At 48.4% G+C, this 24,058-nt stretch overlaps 1 protein-coding gene and 1 pseudogene across 2 annotated transcripts in view; both read left to right on the top strand.

The window, feature by feature from the left end:
- The window catches only part of LOC311321531 (putative nuclease HARBI1), a 37,387-nt pseudogene extending 36,236 nt beyond the window's left edge, over positions 1–1,151 (top strand). Inside the window, exon 4 of the transcript in view lies at positions 1,131–1,151. The product of the transcript in view is annotated as a putative nuclease HARBI1 (transcript). The remainder of the gene's footprint in view (positions 1–1,130) is intronic.
- LOC311322155 (exostosin-1) overlaps positions 1–24,058 on the top strand; it is a gene marked incomplete at both ends in the record, with an annotated part of 164,917 nt that overhangs the window by 87,342 nt on the left and 53,517 nt on the right. The window lies entirely within an intron of this gene.

Here is a 24,058-nt window from a genome sequence, read left to right as displayed (position 1 = left end):
GTTATACCAGCCTGATGAAAAGCTTCCTACTGGCACCAGGCCAGGGGGGGGACATACTAACACACAGGCACGCACGCACGCACGCACACATACATACATACACACGCACATGCACGCACGTACACACACACACACAAACATACAGTCCATACAAACTCTCTATTTCTTGCTCTCTCTCTCACTCACACACACACGCACACGAACATACACAGTACATACATACAAACTCTCTCTCTCTCTCTCTGTCACACACACACTTGGGACACTTGAGACACTTGAGACACTTGACATTGTGTTTTGATTAGGTGTCCGAACAAAGAGAGTTTGTTTCCACATTGTTTCAGAACAACGTTCTGTGCTTCGGCCTGCAGCAGGGAATCCTGAGGGGTTTGTAACTACAGTGTGAAGTGGTCCGTTCTGAGCAGCACTATTCATTTTCAGCGCCTCTGAGTGACAGTTGCATCCATATCAATATCTCAACAGTATAGGCCTAACCCTGGGATGGGATATGGCGTGTGTGTGTGTGTGTGTGTGTGTGTGTGTGTGTGTGTGTGTGTGTGTGTGTTTGCGCATGCATTTCTAAACTTCAGAGGTATATTTGGCTCCAGAGATAGCTGTCTGGCTCTCGAGGGACGTCTAATGCGCCACACCGCACTGGTGATGTTTACTAATGCTCTGCCCCACAGCGCCCACAAACAGAAATATTAACACAGTAGCTCAAACACACACACACACACACACACACACATACATCACCTTGGCAGACAGACAGAGACAGACAGACAGACAGACAGACAGACAGACAGACAGACAGACAGACAGACAGACAGACAGACAGACGGACAGACAGCACACAGAAAGACATTTTTTTCCGCGGGAACATCTCATTAGATGAGCGCCGAGCGGAGTGTGTGCACGTCTGTAGGACGACCACAGTGCACGTTTGTTATTGAGACGGTACACACACACACAGAGAGTCAAGCCTGCCCTGGAATATTTAAAATGGCAATGAATGTTTAATATCCTCTGTCTGTCTCTCTCTCTATCTCTCTCTCTCTCTCTCTCTCTCCCTCGCTCCCTCCTCCCTTCCTCTTTTTGTCTCATTAGATCCTCTCTCCCCTCACTCCCAGTTCTGTGTCTCCGCCGACTAGAGTCTAATCCGAGGTAACACTCCGGCATCTAGTTTAAATCTTGATGAGTTCTGGGAGGAGTCCTGTTGGAGCACATCTTCATTGGTAGAGATTTTTCATCGTAAGATGAATGTAAATTATTCAGCTCCCTTCCCGTGAGTTATTACAGTAGCCCAGAGTGACCAGCTGAGAGATTTATCCCATAAGCAAAAGATAATATTTCAAAGGATGTCGGAATCCTACGTGTTGCGGACGCATCGGTAGCCAGTCGCTCTTTGTTCACGCCATGCACGTTAACTCGCAGAGGCTGCGGATGCAGACAGCCCGGTTCACGTACAGTTCATAGTACAGTTATGAGGCATTCTGGGATACCAGGCTGCTGCAGAGAAGCTCTGAACGCTCTGGGCGGTCTGTGCCGCCGCCGGTGCTGTCGGTGTCCCACCGTTGGCCCCTGTGGGAATTGAACCTACAGTACAGCGCCCGCCGTCGCCATGCTCAGCCAACAGGGCCAAACACAACAGGTATCCCTATAAACCCTAACCCCACGTGTGTTTCCTGTTCCTTTACCTGAAAGTATAAGTTGCTACAGGGAGCAACGACTCGTCTGATGATAAGCACCTGCGTTCCTCCTTTAAAGTGCACGTGTTTATCTGTCCGAGCTGAATCGGTTACACGCGCTCCACGGCGGAAATAACGACCCCCCGCGCCATCGACTTGCTAGTTTTACGTCGGCTGTCGGTCAGCGGCCGTTTTCCGATGGCGATAAGGGTGCGTCGGCGAGTCGGAGGTCGGGCGCGGCGAGTGACACGGCGACACCCCTTAGATTCGCATGGTGGATGAAGGCTCAGAGTTTAGATCCCGGCGTGCGTCTGCAGATGGTTTTAGGGGATATAAAGGGGCTGTGTGTTTACCTCCAGGGGGGGGGGGGGGTCCGTCAGAGAGAGCTGAGGGGGGGGGGGAGGGGTTCCCTCTCTGCTGGCTATAGAGCTGGTAGTTTGCTGCTGTTGCTGTTCTCTGCAGGATGGCAGGTACTGTATTGTTCTTGCACTTTGTTTATAGCCTAGCTTCTACACTTTGGCAGATTGTATTGTATACTGTACTTTCTCTCTTCGTTATTGTATTTTGCACTGTACCGTCTTGTTCATGCACTGTACTGGTATTATTATTGTCATGCACCAACCTAGGGAAATTCCTCGTAGGTGCAAACCTACTTGGCTAAAATAAATCTTCTAATGATTCTGATTCTATGTCAAAGGTCCAAACCCAGAGCTCGATCCTCCATTCCTCCAGGGTTCTGTACCTCTAGTGTCGCTCTAGTCACTCTCCCTCCCTGCCTCCAGGATCTGTAGCTAGTCCTTTTCATTCTCCCCCCAGAGTTCTCTAGCTAGTGTTCACCCACCCCCTCCGTGGTTCTGTAGCCAGCATTCACTCTCCCTCGGTTCCTCTAGGGTTCTGTAGCCAGCATTCACTCTCCCTCGGTTCCTCTAGGGCAGGGGTGGCCAACCCGCGGCTCGCGAGCCGCATGCGGCTCTTTGCCCGTCAATGTGCGGCTCCTCCATCCATCCCCCCAAAAAAGTTGGCTTGCGGCTCTTCCATCCTTTCACTAAAAAAATAAATTCATTCATTCCATAAGAACGTTTCTCTCTCTCTAGTTTCGATGTGCATTTCCCGCCCATTTTAGTTTATTGCAGATTTGTCATAAAATCATGATTCGTTTCGCTAGTGAGGAAGTCGCGTGAGAACCACTTCACACCAATCATAGGTAGCAGATCACCTTGGTAACAAAATTATTAGGTGCGTTTACATGGACAGTTTGAATCGGTTTCAAATAGGTTTGGAAGACCAAACCGATTGAAAATATGTCATATAAACACCTCAATCCGACTGAAATGCCCCAACCCGATTCGCTTTCAAGGAGGTAGTTTAAACCTTTTGGAAACCGTTTGGTCCGTCATGTATACTACCTTGAAACGGATTGATGCTGCGTTCTGCGTTCATTCTGCGCATGTTCAAGACTTGACTAATCAAGGCACGCGCGACCGTTCCGTAGTCAGCTGTTTGTAACCATCGTAACGCAATCACTCACGGCTGCGTGCGCGTTCGAAACATTTGTCTCGTCGTCGCATGTAAACATCCAACCAGTTTACTTTGTATCCCATGTATACGCTCAAGATGAAATCAGCTTGAAATCAACCAGATTGAAAAATATTTGTCATGTAAACGCACCTATTGTAAACAAAATAATTTGCTTTGCGTGGGTCATTCTCTTTTAAGACAAAAGCTAACGTAGCCTAGGCTACTGTACACAACCAAAGAATGGCTGGAAAGAAATGCGCAGCTAAAAGAAAATATGAAGACGAACACAGGACATTTTTTACCCAAGTGGGGAGAGTAATGTTTTCTTCATAGAACGTAATGGTAAGCCATTCTGTCTGATATGCCAGACATCATTGGGACATTTCAAAGCCTCAAATCTCGAGCCCAGTCCAGTCCAGCCTAACCCAGTCCAGTCCAGCCTAACCCAGTCCAGCCCAGCCTAACCCAGTCCAGCCTAACCCAGTCCAGTCCAGCCTAACCCAGTCCAGCCCAGCCTAACCCAGTCCAGCCTAACCCAGCCCAGTTCAGCCTAACCCAGCCCAGTCCAGCCTAACCCAGTCCAGCCCAGTCCAGCCTAACCCAGCCCAGTTCAGCCTAACCCAGCCCAGTCCAGTCTAACCCAGTCCAGCCCAGTCCAGCCTAACCCAGCCCAGTCCAGCCTAACCCAGCCCAGTCCAGCCTAACCCAGTCCAGTCCAGCCTAACCCAGCCCAGTCCAAAATATATTATGTCAGAAAATATCTTGTTGTATGTATTAATTTTAAATAAATTAACTTTAAATGTATATTTAATGGACAATAATGTTTTTCTTCTTATTTTAGACTGGGGTGCCTTGGGATTTTAAGTACTTATGAAGGGTGCGGTGACTGAAAAAAAGGTTGAGAAACGCTGGTATATATGGTGTGGCTCTTGGTGGTACCACAGTAATTTTTGTGGCTCTTAGTCTCTGACTGGTTGGCCACCCCTGCTCTAGGGTTCTGTAGCCAGCATTCACTCTCCCTCGGTTCCTCCAGGGTTCTGTAGCCGGCATTCACTCTCCCTCGGTTCCTCTAGGGTTCTGTAGCCAGCATTCACTCTCCCTCGGTTCCTCCAGGGTTCTGTAGCCGGAATTCACTCTCCCTCGGTTCCTCCAGGGTTCTGTAGCCAGTGTTCACTGCCCTCCCTAGGAGAGTGAGAGGAGGAGGGCACCTCGTTGAGGGTTGATGTGTGGCTGCAACCCGACATACTGAACGTCTCCACGGCTGTGCTTCGCTGGACGGCTGATTAATGCTGAGAACACAACTCCCCCCTCTGCCCTGCAGTCAAACACACACACACACACACACACACACACACACAAGCACAGGTACACACTCTCTCTCTCTATCTCTCTCTCTCTCTCTCTCTCTCACACACAGACACACAACCACAAACACAAGCACAGGTACACACTATCTCTCTCTATCTCTCTCTATCTCTCTCTCTCTCTCTCACACACACACACACACACACGCATACACACTCAAAACTAACCCTATCTGAAAAAGGCTGATGTGAGGGAGGGTGGAGGAGGATGGGAGAGATTATGTTTGTGGGGAGGGTGTTTTTTTTTATCCATCTGACGAGATTTCAAAACATTAAACGTCTGTCCGTCTGATCCACCCCTCACCACCGCCGTCATCGTCATCATCTTCATCGTTATCGCTGCAGCGCTCGGCGATGCAGCTGCCAGATCTCTCCTGCTGACATTTGCATATCTGGGGTATGAGCTGGGGGCCGATATCTCCCTCCGTCATAAAATTATTCATTCAATCTTTCATGCCGCGCGAAGGTTTCGCTTGAGATCCAGACATTCTGTTTTGGATCAGAACAGTTTTATGCAGGTGTGTGTGTGTGTGTGTGTGTGTGTGTGTGTGTGTGTGTGTGCGTGCGTGCGTGCGTGTGGGTGGGTGGGTGTGTGTGTATGTGTGCGTGCATGCGCGTATGTGTTTGTTTGTGTGTGTGTGTGTGTGTGTGTAAAAAGCTGTTTTGTGACGTTATTATAACCAAGGCGGGCTGGTAATGAACATGATAGTGAACCACCTGTAGGCCGCTGCCTGTTGTTCACTGTCAATCTTTAATTTCTCTCTCTCTCTCTCTCTCTCTCTCTCTCTCTCTCTCCCCCTGTCTCAATCTCTCTCTATTTTTCTCTCTACCCTGGTCTCTCTTTCATCTTTCCTCTTCATCTGCTCTCAGGCCTGGCTGGCTGGCTGGTTTATTTAAACCACATAAATAATTATTTACTTATTCATGCTGCTTAAAAGAGTAGCATAGAGCAGGGGAACAAACTCTGATGCAACCCTTGGACATACAGTACGGCACTACAGTAGCAGGAGGGAAAAAGAGGGCAAGAGAGGGGGAGAGAGAGAGGGAGAGAGAGAGGGAGAGAGAGAGGAGTGAGAGAGAGGGGGAGAGAAAGAGAGGGAGAGAGAGGGAGAGACAGAGGAGGGAGAGAGAGGGAGAGAGACAGAGGGAGAGACAGAGTAAAGAGAGAGAGACAGAGGAGGGAGAGAGAGACAGGAGGGAGAGAGAGGGGGGAAGATAGAGGAGGGAGAGAGACAGAGGAGGGAGAGAGAGAGGAGGGAGAGACAGAGGGAGAGACAGAGGAGGGAGAGACGGAGAGACGGAGGAGGGAGAGACAGGAGGGAGAGACAGAGGGAGAGACAGAGGAGAGAGAGACGGAGAGTCAGAGGAGGGAGAGAGAGAGGGAGAGACAGAGGAGGGAGAGGGATGGGGAGAGACAGATGAGGGAGAGAGAGAGAGGGAGGGAGAGACGGAGGAGGGAGAGAGAGACAGAGGAGAGAGACAGAGGAGCGAGAGACAGAGGAGGGAGAGAGAGGGAGTAGACAGGGTGGTCATTCCTATTCTTGACACCTCAAGAACCAATTCACTCTCAATCCAGACAATTCCGGCTGTGAATTAAATGAAATTCCAATGCAATAAAATGTCAAATGACACGCAGGCAGTTGGGAGTACCGCTCTGTTGTGTTGTGAAGGATTTGCTTCATAGTGGTGGCTTCCCTCTGTCTGACCTGCTGGAGCCTGAATGAGCACAATAACAGCGAACGCATTGTGACTTACGGTACCAGGGCTCTGGGGGAGATACCACTGGGAGGGGAGATATAGGGAGAAACACTCTGACCCAGACCCATTTTAAGGCCTGCAAAGTTGGGGGCCTCGGTTTCAACAGAAACCATCTGCCGAAAAAGTCGGTGAGGGAGGCAGGGAGGGAGAGAGAGAGAGAGAGAGAGAGAGAGAGAGACCTTGTTTTAAGACTTGTGTCCATCTTGACTGTAAATTGGTGCTGTGGTTGTCGTGGTCGGGTTGGTATGGATGTGACTGACGCACTCTCTCTCTCTCTCTCTCTCTCTCTCTCTCTCCCTCTCTCTCTCTCTCTCCCTCTCTCTCTAGCTGTCCCATTAAAGTGTCTGTGGAGACAGCTAGCAAACAACATGATTTAGTAGTGAGGAGTGGATGGGTCGGGGGGTTATTAGGAGGGGATGGTAGGGAGAGGAGGGGAGAAAGGAGAAGAAGAGTGGAGAGAAGAGGAGAGGAGAGAAGAGGCCAACAGGACCATTAATTATCCGGCTAAATGAGCAGAGAGCATCTCTCTAGTAATCAATGGAGACAAACGAAGCAGGAGGCCAGTGGAGAATTAACACCCAGCGCAATTAATCCTGACCTCACGGCACACGGCCAACCGCTGGCCCCCTCACTGTCTGAGTGGCCAATTAGAGGGGAGTATGTTGCCGTGTGGTGGGGGTGCCCTCTCCGTGCCCTGCCTGATGGCGAAAACATGTGTAGTCATTGTTGTGAAGGTCTAGACAGATTTTATTCTCATACACACAGGCCAGCCTGGAGGAGAGCGTATCTGGCATCCCCCATAACAACAAGGCAATCCTGCTTGGAGGCATGTCTGTAATTGATGACGCACAGGTTATGTTAGACTGTCCGCAGAAACACAGCCTACTGTGGGATGAAACCACACAGGTCTTAGCTCTAATTTGACATTTTGTTTGTTTGTCATTTATCTGACTGCCAAAACCATGATATGTAAGCCTACCACAACTATCTGCCTCAGTAAAACGGCAGTTGTGGTAACCCATCTGGAGAGAGTCTCGGTATAAACTAGCCTACCATCCAGCGACCATACAGTAGATATGCTGTGCTCTTGTAGTTTATTATCGAGGATGTTATAACAGTAGACTGTCCATTGTGAGGTTCGCTTTGCGATGTGCGCATCTTAAAACCTAAAATAGGTACGCCTAGGTATAGCCTACGACGTGTTTTGGCCCTACGGTGGGTTCTGGCCCTGCTCCGGAGCACGTCCAGAAGGAGAGGCGGGGTCGGGCGGAGTCGGACGGGGGCAGGCGTGGGAAACTGATAATGGGACAAATCAGTGCGAGGCGGCCTCACCTGGCGCGGCCAAAACTGCTAATGGGAATGGGGCTTAAGTGCTGAAGTGTGGTCTCTCGGTCTCTCAGACCAACACAGGGCCAGGCTCTCTCTCTCTCTCTCTCTCTCTCTCTCCTCCCCTGAAGGGTCTGTAACACTAACTCCATCCATCTAAAGAGAGAAAGGGAAAAAACGAGGGAGGGTTAAAGCATTTCTCTCCTAATGTGTGAGCGAGCCCCGACTTCCATTATATATAAAATATATCGATATATATAATATATAATGGAAGTTGGTTTATATATACCCTAACAACTTCAATTAACCAGCTGTACAGCAAAATCAATGGCAAACGGATGATGTCCTATCCTCCATCCCTCAGCCCAGCTGACACCTGGTCTCCGAGGGGGAGGGGGGTGTAGGGGGGGGGGATGACGGAGGTATAAATCACGTTAGAGGAGCCCTGGCCCGCGTCTTCGATCCCACGTCTCCAACGCCCCGGTCTCGTCGATAGTGAGAAATGGTTCCCGGTACGACGGCGAGGGTCGGCGGCGAGCCGGGAACGGCGTCCGTCAAGGCCGGGGGCGTGGTCGGCGGCGGGCGGCGGCATGACGACGGTCGCGCTCCTGCCCCCCGGTGCGCGAGATGGGAGATTGGGGGTGGGGGGGAGGTGTGACACGGGCCGGTTCGGTGGTCTTGTGACGAATGAAGAGAATGTGAGATGACTATCGCCTGTATTTGTGTATTAATGCATCTCTTCTCCTCCCTCTCTCTCTCTCTCTCTCTCTCTTTCTTTCTCTCCATCTCTTCCATGTGCCGCCGCCTTGCTGTTCCCTCGCTTCTTTTGAACAGGTGAGTATCTCCACCCCTCCGCATCGTTTCAGAAAATGCATGAAATATTCACTCGCGCCATTAGAGATAAGTCTCTCTCTCTCACACACACACACACACACACACACACACACACACACACTACTGCGGCTGACATCTCAGCAGGGAGATACTGGACGTCAGAAAAAGTCAGGACATTTGTTATCTGACTCATCTATAGACTCGTGTGTGTGTGTGTGTCTGTAATTCCATCTCCAGGAGTGTGTGTGTGTGTGTGTGTGTGTGTGTGTGTGTGTGTGTGTGTGTGTCTGTTGCTCCTCTAGCAGGAATGTGTGAGTGGATGTCGAAGAGCGGTATCTACCTTTGTACCGCTCAATAATTTATCAGCAAGGAGCCGCGTTCCGTCAGATCTCAGATTTCCTGCAGTGTGTGCGTGTGTGTGCGTGTGTGTGCGCGCGCGCGTGTGTGTGTGTGTGGAGCCGGGGGTGGTGATATCAGGAGAGATGGAGAGAAGAACAACGCCGCGCCTGTATCTCTCCCGCTCCTCAAACCTGTAAAGAGAGGCAGTATCTGCAAATGTCTGCACATGTCTGTGTGTGTGTGTGTGTGTGTGGGGGGGGGGGGGGGCTTTCTAAATATGGCGTCGCACAGTAGATCCTCCGACACCTTCCCACCCACCTTCCCGCCGTTCCCTCTTCGCTGTTCGACCTCCGTTTTCAATTATTCAGCAGGCACTTTCATCCAAAGAATAACACTATGTTTTTGAGCCCATTGTTGAGCTAGGGTGTTGGGGTTCCTTTGCTCAAGGGACACGATGGTAATCAAGTGGGCTTACCTGGTCTCTGGTCAGATGCTCTAATCATGGGACTGTCTCTCTCTTTATCTATCTATCTATCTATCTCTCTCTTTCTCTCTGCCCTTCTTTCTCCTTCTCGCTTTCTGTTTCTGCCTCTCTCCCTCCCTCTCTCTCTCTCTCTCTCTCTCTGCCTCTCTCTCTCCCTCTCTCTCTGCCTCTCTCTCTCCCTCTCTCTCTGCCTCTCTCTCTCCCTCTCTCTCAGCCTCTCTCTCTCAGCCTCTCTCTTTCCCTCTCTCTCAGCCTCTCTCTCTCCCTCTCTCTCTCTCTCTCTGTCAAGTCAATACGCTTTATTGGCATGATCTTTCATAATAAAACATGTTGCCAACGGTATTGCAAAACGTATTAATATAAATTATGAATTAACCAATAAATAATTAGGTATATGTATATGTATGTATAAACAAAATAAACAAAAAAGAGTCTCTCTATCCCTCTCTCTCTTTCTCTCCCTCTCTCTTTCTCTCTCTCCCTCTCTCTCTCTCTCTCTCTCTCTCCCCCTGTCTCTCAATTCAATTCAATAAGATTTATTGGCAGGAAATAGTACATAAATATTGCCAGAGAAAAGAACTAATTAAATTGCAAAAAAAAGAGATGATGATAACAACATTGTGATCATTATACAAATATATATGAATAAGAAATGCTGTAATAAATAATAATGATAATAATTATAATAATTATAATAATCACAATGTGTATATATGAAGTCTCCGACGTAACTTCAGGCGAGGCATGATGTCAATGCCGGGCTAATCGGCAGAGGCTAATCAGTCACACCCCGTATGACGCAACCCACCAGCTGACTGTCAGCTGTCATAGCATTGGTTCAGCTCGCAGAGCGCATGTATTTAAGCTGTCAAAACATGTCATTGTTCGCTCTTGCCATTGCTGCTGATCGCTCGTATCTGCACGCTCGCCCCACCTCCTCCCCTGCTCCGCCTGTGTTCTGTCAATGTCGTCTCTGTTGTCGTCGTTGCTCTCTGTTCCGGGGGTATTGCTGCATTCTATGCTGGTGGAAGCCGGGGAATTACACTATCTTAGTCTCTGTGGCGCTCCGTGGTGATCGTGGGCCGAAACATCTCCGAAGGGCCATCCTAGTGGTCCCTCCGGTCACCATGGAGGCAGAGACACTAGGCTGTATCTCCTTCGGACTCCACGAAGCGCTGGCCCGTGGAGGCCAGGGACTATAATGTACAGCAGTCCCCCTGTGGCGCTCTTTGACGGTCTTAGTGGGCTGAGTTACCTCCGAGCGTCTTCCCGATCGCGGCCCACTCTGATTGTCATAGAGGCAGGGGGCTAGAAGCACTCTGGGCCAAGCGGCCCAGAGGGGGGGAACATCTAGATTGCCGCTTTCCACATGCGGGGAAGGCAGGGAGCCCCCCGAACAGATCACACCGCCAAAATTCATATGCGTAAAAATGAATATGCTTTATATATTGTTGCATGCTAATAAATGGGTCAATTTTGACTAAAGTGATCTCGACTGAAGTATATTTGTGTGTGTGTGTGTGATGATTGTTGTTTGGAAAGCAGTGTTGGTGTGAGACTGGTCTCTCTCTCTCTCTCTCTCTCTCTCTCTCTCTCCCTCACTCTCTCTCTCACTCTCTCTCTCTCTTTTACAGACGTCTTGTTTATTCTAACACTCAGCACATCTTTCTTATGCTTTTAAATGCTAAGCAGCCTGGATATCTCAGCGCATCTTAACTCCACAGTTTGGCACTTAACAGTCTTAAAAACAGCTTAGACCAAAACTACAAACAGAAATAAAACAATAACCAAGAAATCCATTTGAATATTAGAAAATAGTCCCTTCCCTTCCACACGGCACACAGCTCTCTCACTGTACATCTGCGCAGAGCTGCCCATCCCCACATCCTGTACCGTACAGACAGACACTTCCAGGGCCTTCGTTGCCTGGTAATACTTCATAACTTTGAGAGATTGAATCTCTGAGTGCTCGCGTCCTTGAATCCTTGAAGAATGAGACAATAGCACCGCCCTGAACAGAATCAACAGACCTAATGTTTAGACAGAGAGCGAGAGAGAGAGAGAGAGAGAGAGAGAGAGATAGAGGGAGGGGGGAGACTGTTCGCTCTGTTCAACCGAAGAGCAGATTTAAGTGGTGGGTATTCAGAGCTTTATTGATTTCCAGCCTCCTGCAACGAAGGTTAAGAGTGCGCTGCTTATCTCACAGTGGACCCCAAAAGCCCTGCTATTCGCTACCCTCGCACGCACGCATACTGTGTACACACTCAAATACAGTGTGTGAGTGTGTGTGAGTGTATGTGAGTGCATGTGTGTGTGCGTGTGTGTGTGTGTGTGTGTTGTGTGTGACCTGAGCCTGAACCCTGGCTGTCCAACCAGAACACAGCTCTGCTAGCCTGTCACTAACAGTACGTAGCTCATATCCTCCACACTACCCTATCCCACCTAGACAAGAGCAAGGGGATCATGTCAGGTTATGTGAGACTGCTGTTCATTGACTACAGTTCAGCGTGCAACACTATAACCCCCACCCAGACTCAACACCAAGCTCAGGTTCCTGGGGCAAAGCGAGGCCCTCTGCAAGTGAATCCTGGACTTCCTGTCAGACCAGGGGGTGAAGGTAGGCAACCACACCTCATCCCCCCCCAGGGCTGTGTTCTGTCCCCACTACTGTACTCCTTGTACACGCACGACTGTACAGCCACCTTTGACTCCAATACTATCGTCAAGTTTGCCAACGACACAGCAGTGATAGGCCTGATCACCAACAATGATGAGAGGGCTTACCTGGAGGGGGTGAGGCGTGTGTGTGTGTGTGTGTGTGTGTGTGTGTGTGTGTGTGTGTGTGTGTGTGCACGCGTGTGTGTATGTGTGTGTGTATGTTTTTTTTATGTGTGTGTATGTTTTTTGTATGTGTGTGTGTTTTGCATGTGTGTGTGTGTGTGTTTTTTTTTGTGTGTTTGTGTGTGTGTGTGTGTGTGTGCGTGTGTGTGTGTGTGTGTGTGTGTGTGTGCGTGTGTGTGCGTGTGTGTGCGTGTGTGTGCGTGTGTGTGTGTGCGTGCGTGTGTGTGTGCGTGTGTGTGTGTGTGTGTGTTGGTTATGCTGTAGACGGATCCTAACGGCTGCATGTATCAGCAGCAGCCTTGGCTTCCAGTGTGAGCTCATCAGTCTGATGCTCGGCAGCCCTGGGGCCCAGCAGACCAGACAAGCAGCTCAGGGGTACGGGGGTACTGCTTTCTGTCAGCTGGCTGCTTGGCTGTGTGGAGGAGATAGTAGAGTGTTTTGTATCCACGATAGTGTTCAGAATCAGAATCACCTGAAATGCGTGTGTGTGTGTGTGTGTGTGTGTGTGTGTGTGTGTGTGTGTGTAGGTGTGTGTAGGTGTGTGTAGGTGTGTGTAGGTGTGTGTGTGTTTGCGTGTGTGTGCTCACTGTAACAGGAACCAAGTTAGCTGAACAAGAGCAGTAAGGCTTTTTTCATTTTTCATTTTGTTTTCACCCGTTCCATCAAAGCAATGTCTTTGGGTTTCTTTAATAAAAGTGAATGAAGAGTGTTTGAAAGTAATAATAATAATAATAAAACTGTATTTGTGTAGCACCTTTCATGCAAAAAAAGCAGTTTTACAACAAAGAAATTACATGCACAGAGTGTAACACTTGAAAGTGTTTGAAATGCAACAGCAACCTTAAATGCTATTCCACTGCTCTGTGACCTTCAAAAGCACAGCGTCTTGGCCCTCTCCAACGCTCAAACTACGAACTCTGATCCTGTCCAGTTACGAGTCTGTGTTCCCCAGGAGAGAGAGAGAGAGAGAGGGAGAAAGAGAGAGGGTAGGAGGCAGAGATACAAAGTGCGCAAGAGAGAGAGAGAGAGAGAGAGAGAGAGAGAAACAGAGAGAGCATTTCATATTTGAATGTAAGCATGCCTCTTTGTTTTTGTGATCCTTTGTAGTTGAGGTGGTTCGAAACCTCCCTCTCTTGACGAGGCAGGTGAGCCCGCCTGGCATGTGTGTCGTCCTGGTCTCGCCTCGGGATACACACCTCGCTGATGGTCTGATGAGCCTCAGTCATGAATCATAGCTGTCGGGTTACACACACACACACACGCACAGTATAATGTTGTTTACACATACACTCGCCACTTGGTCTGAGGAGCTCCAGTCATGTATCATAGCATTAGAGGAGCATCACAGACAGACAGCACCTTGCTGTGAAAAGAGCTCTCGTTCTGTGTATGTGTGTGTGTGTGTGTGTGTGTGTGTGTGTGTGTGTGTGTGTGTGTGTGTGTGTGTGTGTGTGTGTGTGTGTGTGTGTGAGTGACGGACCCTGGTTAGAGCACTGGTTTGGAGTGTTTTACTCCGGTACCATGTCTGTAAGGTAAGTGTAATGGATGATGGTGATTAACTCTGTGACAGGCCTACACACACACACGCACACACGCACATACACACACACACACACACACACACACACACACACTGGAGTAACATCAGTCTTATGGGGCTAAGTACCATTCTTTCAATGACACACATCCGTTTACTCATCTTAAACTACCACACAACACTGTCATACATACTGTACTACAGAGATAATGCACACGCACACACACACCCACACACACACACACACACACACACACACACACACACACACGTTCATGGATTTGGAGATCCCATACATCATGCTCTCAAGGATTACCCAGAAGGCCGCTCTGTTGGATTTAAGCGTCTCTGAGCTGCTAATTCTGCCCGTCTGAATCCTACAGAGCTGCTCCATTAACAGCCTCACACACACACATGCACACACACACACACACACACACACACACACACACACACACACACACATACACACACATACACACACACACAAACACTCTCACACACATAAACATGCACACACACACACTTCCCATCCCATCTGATGTTATGATGCTTCTCTGACAGCCGTTGGCATGGTGATGGGAGAAGGTGAGGCATGCCATCTTCCTGGCCCGTTGCCTTGGTGACCGTGATATGAACAGACAGTAATCGATGAACTGGGACACACACACACAAAGTGTTTAGACATGGTGTTAATTTTGACACCCATTTTATGAATTGAGCCTAGTTTTATTATTTTTTGACAAAAAAACTGTCATTTTTATTGCCTTTATATCTTTTCATACTTATTTCTAGTCTCATACTGTCAAGATGTAGTTACTGTCAAATTGAATACATCTCTGAGTAGTCAACACAACCGTTTTTTCTTAAAAAAAGAAATCTAACAGACATGAATACTGACTTGTGGGTTGTTTGTGTAGGTTTACATAGTGCCTATTTTAATGTATAGGATCACTGAGTAACTGATTTCATCCACTACCCCATCACTCTGATCACATCTGAATCATCATGTTACAGGTTTTTATGAAGCAGCAGGTTTACTGTAGGTGAGAGTAGCCGGGGATCTTTACTACTATTTTTAAATGCTTCCCATCAATCCACCTATTTGGTTTTAGGGTTTATGGGTAGCTGCTTATGTAACCCCACAAAAAGTGTGATGATGATGATGATGATAGCTAATTAGCATGTAATTTACACATCAAGTTTGAGCAGAGTTTCCCTATTAAAACACAGACAAACTGATGCAGTAGTGGACTAAATTAGTTGTTGTTTTTTAACAATCATATACTACAGTTCTACAGTATATGTATTACCTGCTCCTAGAAAATAGATGAGAATGAAAATAATTGTGTGTTGCAGAACCTGACATCTGATTTGACTCACAGGTGGTCATAAGTAGGCTATGTTCTGGTTCTAAGAAGACGAGCCCCTGTGGTACTATGATGCCAGATTCCCACAATCTGTCACTAGAATTATATTTGCATACGGGGAACCAATCCAGGTAGTGGGATGGGATATAAGAACGCTGCAGCTTGTGTGTAGGCCCACGCGCTCTTTTGAAGGGCTGAAGGGTAGGTGACATACAGGTCTATCCTCTTTGAAAGTTATCCACTGTTCTAAAGGTCAGTATCCAGTCCACATATATACTGTATGTTGTTTCAAGTTGCAAACAAGAGTGCTGATTACTTTTCTGACAACCTTTGATCTTGACAAATATCCTAACAGTGTCGTTAAAAAACATGTCTAATTAGTCCCCCATTCCTCCTTTTTCTCTTGCTCATGATCAAACAGGTTCGGCAAAATATGTTCATCACATTTGATACTACCGCCCACACAGATGTGCACTCACACATTTCAGACAAACACACCCATACAGCAATTAACAATTTGGATTCTGCAGAAGTTGCCTGTTGAGAATTGTGATGAATCCTATTGGGGTTCTCGCACCAGGGGAGCTGTGGAGTCTGCTTCCAGGTCACCATGGGGCGTTTGCCTGTGAAGCAGGCCGCCTGGGTTCGCTTTCCAGAGAGAGATTTGACCAATATTGAGTTGTGCTGATCTGATTTATGAGTTGGGCTGTTGATTATTTGGCAGTAGAGTTTGCTGCAGCAGGCACCCCAGTACATCCCAGTAACGCCTGATTGAGACAGGGACAATTCATGTGATCACATTGAGTGATCGCTATTGGCTAGACATTAGAGACACTTTGGATTGGCTGTCCACATCTGTCTCCCGTTGGGATCTGGAGACAAATACGAGGAGCTCCTTTGGGGTGACCGGAGGACCGGTGATGTCATGGTGCTGAGATCTACCCCGTCCACCCACTAGTTAGATATTGGCTGTGTTATAATGTCATCCATTGTTGCGTCTCCTGAGGGGAAACAAGCATATGTGTGATCGCACGCTGCTGCGTCCTCTTTCCTTCAAACATCATGGCCATGCAGAGACCAGATGCAGCGCATTAAGCTTTAATAGAAGAGACTTTCAGCTTACAACAGAGAGAGAGGGAGGGAGGGAGAGAGAGATGGTTAGAGCGAGAGAGGAGGGGGGGAGAGAGAGAAGAAGGGAGAGAGAGAGGAGGGAGAGAGAGTGGGGGAGAGAGGGAAGAGGGAGGGAGAGAGACGGTTAGAGAGAGCGAGAGAAGGAGGGAGAGAGAGAGAAGGAGGGAGAGAGAGAGAGAGTGGGGGAGAGAGGGAAAGAGAGGGAAGGAGAGATGGTTAGAGAGTAAAGAGGAGGGAGAGAAGAAGGGAGATAGAGAGAAGGAGGGAGAGAGAGTGGGGGAGAGAGGGAAAGAGAGGGAGGGAGAGAGATGGTTAGAGAGAGAGATAGAGGAGGAGGGAGAGGCAGAGAGGTGGGAGTGAAGGAGAGAGAGAGGGGGATGGAGAGAGAGAAAGAAACAGACAGCCTGGCCCTATTTTGATCTGAGGCATTGTCTTTCGCCACCCTCTGATGTCCCAGTGGCGTCCATTGTGCGAGCTGACAGCAGCTGCCGCGACCTCCGTCGACCCCCGCTATGACAATATTTTCCTCGAGAGCTTTCAAGACCGGGATAAACTCCGGAGAACCTCTTAGCTTGTCCCTCCCTCCCTCCCTCCCTCCCCTTCTCCTCTCATCCCTCTGCTTTCTTCATCCAGCTAGCCAAGTCTTTCATGCATCTATGTTTGTTTGAATAACAAAGGCAGAGGCATCACAGGAACAGCAGCCTGAATGCATCGTTTAGCGAGAAGCGCTTTGATGGCCCAAGAGCCTTCTGAGCCCGTGTGTCTGGGCTTTGAGAGCTGGGAGATTTCATCCGGGACAAAGTGAAAAGATGAAGACGCGTGCCTACGGTACTCGTTGAAACCGTTGTTGAAACATGTCGTCCTGTCCTTGGTGGATACGCCACCTCTCTCTGTTCAACCAAATTATTCAGATAAAACCTTCAATCCCTCAAACATGGCTCAGATTGAACAGCAATACATTGTTTAGTAAAGCAAATCAGGCTCCAGGCTCCGGGCAAGCGCAGTCGCTTTCATTCGTCCGGGGTTAAACGCATCACTGCACTTTGAGTGGCCTCGCCTCTCGGTGTCTGTCCTCGTGGCTCCCATTTCCAAACTCATTCATCACTCCTGCTCTCCTCTCCTTCCGAGGAAACCTGTCCCCGGTCCTCCAGGAGAGACGGATCTCCCACAGAGGAGGGGAGGAGAGAGAGAGGAGAGGCGGGGGAAGGGGGGGGGAGGAGGCGCGGCCGTCCCTCCCGCCTCTCCGCGCCGCTCCCTCCGCGCTCCCCGGCGGGATTCGAACCGCCATCGGACGACTAACGATGCCGACAGCATTGGAGCCGCCGCTAATTTGATTTATATCGAGTTATACAAGGAATGGATTAGCAGCTCATAAAAGATGCATGGGATCGCCCGGCTCGCACAGATGTTGCACTTGGACTGCCTACTCTTTTTTTTTCCGTTGTTAGTAGTTTTGGCCTTTCCTGCATCAGAGAGAGATGATGAGAGACAGAACAGCAGCTGTGCGTTTGGGGGCGGGGGGTCAGTGTGAGACGTATGGACAGTGTTGGAATGGCCAATCTTTCTCTCTCTCTCTCTCTCTCTCTCTCTCTCTCTCTCTCTTGCGCTCTCTGTTGTCGACGCCAACGAGACAGTTCGCTCAATTACAGCTTATGGGCGGAGCTGCTTAGCTAAGAAAATCCCCAACAATTGTGAATTTTGCAACAAAAGCATGATATTTGGTACACTTACTGTATAGCCAAAGGTATATAAAAAAGGGATATTGAGGCATCATGAATTTTCAATATGTCGCCCATAGCAACCATTTACAGTAGGAACCCTATTGTTTCCCTTGTATTTTCCTCTTACTCTTTTCCTGGACTCAAAATCAGAATAACTCAAAAAGATGTGAATGAATCAAACCAGGTGTCTTTCCTCATGGGGAACAGAAATGCCTGAAGAACCCATAGTGTTTGCCATGATGGATTTTTCTGCAGATTGAAAATTTGGCAAAACCTATAAAACGTTTCTTCTAATAAACTGTAAGTCCAAATGGTCTGAAATCGCTGTATGTATGGTGCATGTCTCACTTTAGGATGTTAACAGTTAAGAAGTCCTTGGCTGAGAAGCGGGTATTTAAAAACATATTTTTGAAAATATTCAAAGCTCAATATAAAAAATGGGAATGCCTTTGGCTATAAGTGTACCAAATCCCAATGCTTTTATCACAAAATGCACAATTGCTATGGTTATCTGCCGCACTGTACTGTGGGAAATATAGTGACAGAGGTTTAGAGATCACACTCTCCGTCTCTCTATTTAATATGATCCCTCTGGTCAGAATCATCACACACTGCTGCTCTGCCATCTCTGTTCCATCACATCTCTTGTAAACACTTTTAAGTACTAACAATACAAACTAGCATTGTCCCTAATAAGCCATTTATAAAACATTTGTAGATAACGACTAACATCTGTAAACAATTATAAATGTGGTGAAATACTAGAAGAAGAAATGAAACCTCACACTCAAGCTCTTGTCGCTGGGTGAAATATCCATCCAAACAGACAATGTTTCGGCCCAACGGCCTTTGTCAAAGTCACCCGGCATCAAGAGCGTGAGTGTGCTATTTCATTTCTTTTTTGAGGTTGAAATCAAACCCAATCCAGCCCTAATCTCCGTAATCTCCCTATCATGATGGGCAGTCCCTCTAGCAGAGAAGCCTCAGTCGCCAGGCTTCTCTTGAGTTGTGGGTTTGATAACAGTGCTGCTGTGTACCGATAACTGACTGATCGTGTGTTACTGTACAGCCCATCTGTTGATAGCTATACGACTGTTTCATAAAGGCTAGTAAAGGCTTGTAAAGAGTAACCCATCTTTCTGTCTCACTCAGTCCCTGTGGGATATTAATGTAATACAGAAGGGCTTCTGAAGGGCTTTTTAGTCAAGTGGATGATGTCGCTTGGAGGGTATTTCCTCTCTGTGGACAGAGTGGATCTGCTTCAGCCTCGTCAGCAGCACTTAGAGAGGCCGTCTGTCTCTCAAGTAGCTGTGCTGCTCGTCTATACAACACCTGCCTGTGTGCTCTCTCTATAGCAGCTTCACACACAAGGACTTCACTCACTTTCTCTGTTCTGTTCATAATGAGCGTGCGCACGCACACACACACCTACACACACAAACACACCTACACACACATACACAAACAAACCTACACACATACACACAAGTATACGTGTATCAGCCTTTTAATTAACACCGTGATTTTAATTTGATTTGCACTCAGACAATGGAGTCAACCAGAGGGTTATTTCTCTTTCTACAATTCAGTGTGTGCATGTGTGTTTGTGTGTGCGTGTGCCTGCATGCAGGCTTCCCTGTGTTTGTGTGCATGTAATCATCACATTGTGCGTGTGTATGAAGGTAATTTTTCATAATTACTGTTCATTATCCTACACACTTTTTTGCTGATTAATGTTGGATGTCCCCGGCGCATTGCTTGTTGACAGAACGCCTGCGGTGGTGTTTGGCTGCAGGAGCACTTCTCTGTGCCTTCCTGGTGTCACTACAACACGGGGCTAATTAGGAAAACACGGAGCGCGTCTAGCTACGGTAGGGATGCTTATTATCTCCGCCCCAGTGACAGCGCAGGGTGAGAGGTCATGTTTTCGGCGGGGCCTACGTCCGTCTGTACTGTGCGTCTGTCAGCAGGATTACGCAAAAACTACCGGACCGATTTTCATGAAACTCGGTGGAGGGGTGTAGCATGGGCCCCCTTACAGCTCATTACATTGTGGAGAGGATCCCAGGATGCCATTAATTTTTTGGACTAGGATTATGCAAAAAAAACGCTTTTCATGAAACTTGGTGGAGGGGTGTACCATGGGGCAATTTAGAACCCATTCAATATCGGTGCGTACAGCGCCATGAAATGCATTCAGGGGCAGAGGTCAGTGCTTTCTGAGCACCATTTCTAGTTGAATATGAATTTAATATAAATATATTTTATTGCTAGTTTCAAAGGCACAGACACCTGTGCACACACACATACTGTACACAGACGCACACACACACACACACACACACACATTTAATAAGATTTTCCTAATCTTTTGTTGCTGCAGTTTCTCACAAAAGACACACATACACACACACACACACCCATGCAATAAACATTTTTCAAAAAGCGATTACACCAGATGAGAATCAGAATGTGAGGCAGGCATAACCTGTACTCAGTGAAATGCTGAAAAAGAAAAAGATTTCAGCTCAACTGTCCTATAAGGTCCTATAATGGCATGGTGTGTGTATGTGTGTGTGTGTGTGTGTGTGTGTGTGTGTGTGTGTGTGTGTGTGTGTGTGCATGTGTGTGCGTATGTGTGTGTGTGTGTGTGTGTCTGTGTCTGTGTGTGTGTGTGTGTGTGCATGTGTGTGCGTGTGTGTGTGTGTGTGTCTGTGTGTGTGTGTGTGTGTGTGTGTGTGTGTGCGTGTGTGTGTGTGCGTGTGTGTATGTGTGTGTGTGCATGTCGGCGGCAATAGCTCAGGAGGTAGAGTAGCCATCTTGGAAACGGCTCCTCCCTGGCAGCATCTCAACGTGCCCTTGGGCAAGGCACTGTTCCCCGAATTGCTCCCAATGAGCAGGCTAGCACCTTGCATGGCAGCTGGCCGCCACTGGTGTCTGAATATGCGCATGAATGAGAGAGGCCATTGTAAAGCACTTTGAATAAATGTGCTCTACTCTAAGTGCACTTTTGTGTCGTTTGCTGAAGTCTTGAGCCCTGCAGCACAGAGGTTAGTTCCTGTTCCCATGCTGGGTAACCATTCTCTCTGGCATTTCACTCAAATGTCTAACATGTATGCATCTGAATAGGGAGCTGTGTGTTTGTGTATGTTTATGTGTGTCTGTGTGTGTGTGTGTGTGTGTGTGTGTGTGTGTGTGTGTGTGTGTGTGTGTGTGTGTGTGTGTGTGTGTGTGTGTGTGTGAGAAAGAGAGAGAAAGAGATGGGGGGGATACCAGCAGGGCTTCAGCGATGGCCGTCAATAGCACCACGTGTGAGAGCTGTTGTTACTGACTGTCAACTGCTGGGGTCTGAGAGAGAGAGAGAGAGAGAGAGAGAGAGAGAGCGGTGGTTGTTAACATTTTATGCTTTAGGTTATTCTAATAGAGTGTACACGCTCTACTACTTAGACCGTATGTTTCCGTTCATGTGTCCTTATGCCCACCGAGCCGTCTCTGCTACACGGTACTACAGGGTACTACTCTGGTGGTCCCATACCTGCTCCGGAATATCTCCCTTTACTGTAGCCTGCTGACAGTGGCTGTGATACGGCCCTCATCGATGGAGAGGCGGAGAAGTCTCTCTGGCCCTGCATCCATTCCTGGTTCTCTCCGTCCACCATCTGTCTCTTCTCTCTCTCTCCATCCCATTTCTCCTCCCTCTGTTTCTCTCCCCTCTCTCTCTCTCTGCCGCCCCCTCCCCTCTTCTCTCTTTTTCTCTCCTCCTTCTGTCCTCAGTAATGCCAGGTCTCTATTTACCCACCCTCCATCTCTCCATCCCTCCGTCCCTCCCTCGTTCATTCCCCCCGTAACCCCCCCCCCCCCCCCCTCCCGCGGGGAGCCAGTCAGGTGTCGTGGCTCGGCGACGACGACGAAATAATTAGTTTTGAAAATGCGAGCTTTGAACGGGATCAGAGCGTAAGCAGCGCGGCGGAGGACAAAGGGGCGCGAGGGGCCCTCGGCATACGGGATGAGGAGGGATTGTCTCTGTCTGCCTTTCCCTCTCGACCCCCCCCCCCCCCCCCCCCCTCCTACCACTCCCCCCCCCACTCAAGTGTCTCATTCAGCCCACATCAAGCCTGTCATATGAGATGACAGAGGGCTCGGGCTAACACCTTCTCTACAGATGTTCCTTCACACAGAGACGACGCTCTAGAGGAGCACTCTGGGGGATTGCGAGACGGCAGCGCGGCTTTTACGCCAGCCGAGAGGTCGCCCCTTGCGTCCCCCTACCTTTACAGGTGATCGCACTAGGGAGACTAGGTTCCGCCCTGAAATATTGTCTAGAACAGAAATGTTATTGCCGAATCGATCACTCAAATGAGTTAACAGTGCGGCTGGGGTCCCGTTGGCGTCTCCTGACAGGAAGTGAGGCGCTCTGTTGGTTAACTTCTTGGCTCTATTGCTGGGTTGGAATGTGGCAGCGCTCACTCGGTGCCCCGCTGACCACGCACATCTGAGGCCGCTCAGCAACGGCAGGGGTGAAATGCATCCTGGGATTAGCGTCCCCCTGCGAATGAATGAGAGGAAAGGAGGCATGTTATCTGTTGCAGAGGAGAGAGGGAGGGGGGAGGCGAAACTCTAGTTCGAAAAAGATGTCCGTTACACACACACACACACACACACACACACACATACACACATACACACACACACACACACACAAATTCACACATGCACGCACCCACACTGAAGTAATCTTACAAACACACACACACACACACACAAACACTGCCATGCTCTCACACACAGCCCCAATCTCTCTTGCTCTCTCTCTTTCACACACACACACACATACACACACACACAAAAGCACAGGGGTTTTCGATTCTGTAATTCTTCATTACAGCTTACAAGCTGTTCACGTTCCATCCGCTTTGTTAGCTGTCTCCAGGAAGTGTCTGAAGCACTAATTTCCTGTCTTTACTGTGCCTGTCTCTGCTCTCATGGATTTCTCCCTCTGTAGCAGAGATCAACATGACACTTCCTATCGATCCCTCACGAACTCTGGCTCTGCTGAACAGCACAGAACTGCACTCAGCGTAGCAGAGGTCACTTGGAGCCACGCTGTTTGTAAGGCTGGATGAGTGTGGCGGGTGTAACGACGGTCAGGCAGTTGAAGGATGAACAGGCAACAGTTTCCTCTCTCAGCAGTTCATTCTGGGTGGAAGACACACACAAGAAAACATGTCTTCCTGGTGTCTGCAATTCCTTTAGATCAAGTCAAGAGATGCAGTCAAGAGGCCATTACTGCTCATCTTTCTATGTTTGATGTCAGGACAAAGAATACAATTCTCAAATACATTACAGGCACATTATGTATTTAGAAATATGAACCTGAAATTACATAATGGAGCAACATACCTGGGTGGATGACACACAAAACTAAATGTGTCTTCCTGGTGTCTGCAATTCTTTTAGATCTGTGCAAGCAAAATAAAATGGATGACACTGTCCGAGTTAGCAACCAGACCGCGGGAACTGGAATGTGGTGTGTGGCTAGCCAGCCCGAGACATGGTCTTGTGCAAAATATTCATAAACTTAGAAGATAAAGTCTTAACAATGCATGTCAAAATCTAATTAATAGTCTATGTAATACATCAATGTTTCGCCTTAAATTACAGGGTTCTCCGCACAAATAATAAAATACATGGGGCATTTGATTTCATGCAGTGCACATGCCTCTTGCACTCAATCCTACCGCTACCGCTGGGTACGGCAACACCACAAGGACAAAACACACGCAGACCTGCAGTACACCACAACTCCAAAATGGATAGAGCTGCTCAATTACAGCGAAACTCGCATAACCAATACCTGTATGTCTCAGTCTGTTACGTCCGGTGTCTACAAGACCGTGTCAGCGTACTGTAGTAGCAGACTGTGGTTTGGAAGAGTTATCCGGGAGAGTTGAAGGATTGCAAAGACGTTTGCATGGTCTAATGGTGGCCTATATGTTTGGGTTGGCACTGGCAGGCATGCGCTTGACCCCGGTTTGACCCCCAGTCTCTCACTCCAGGATTCATGTAGTAGAATGTCATAATGACAGTGGTGAAAAAACACTGCTGGTGTCGGCTCTGTCTACATGTAGACCGAAGTCAAAGTACATT

This window comes from Borostomias antarcticus (genome assembly GCF_949987555.1).
Source record: "Borostomias antarcticus genome assembly, chromosome: 19".
In the NCBI taxonomy this organism is placed as follows: domain Eukaryota; kingdom Metazoa; phylum Chordata; class Actinopteri; order Stomiiformes; family Stomiidae; genus Borostomias; species Borostomias antarcticus.
Note: the sequence above shows the minus strand (reverse complement) of the source record. Positions and strands in the feature narration are given on the sequence as shown.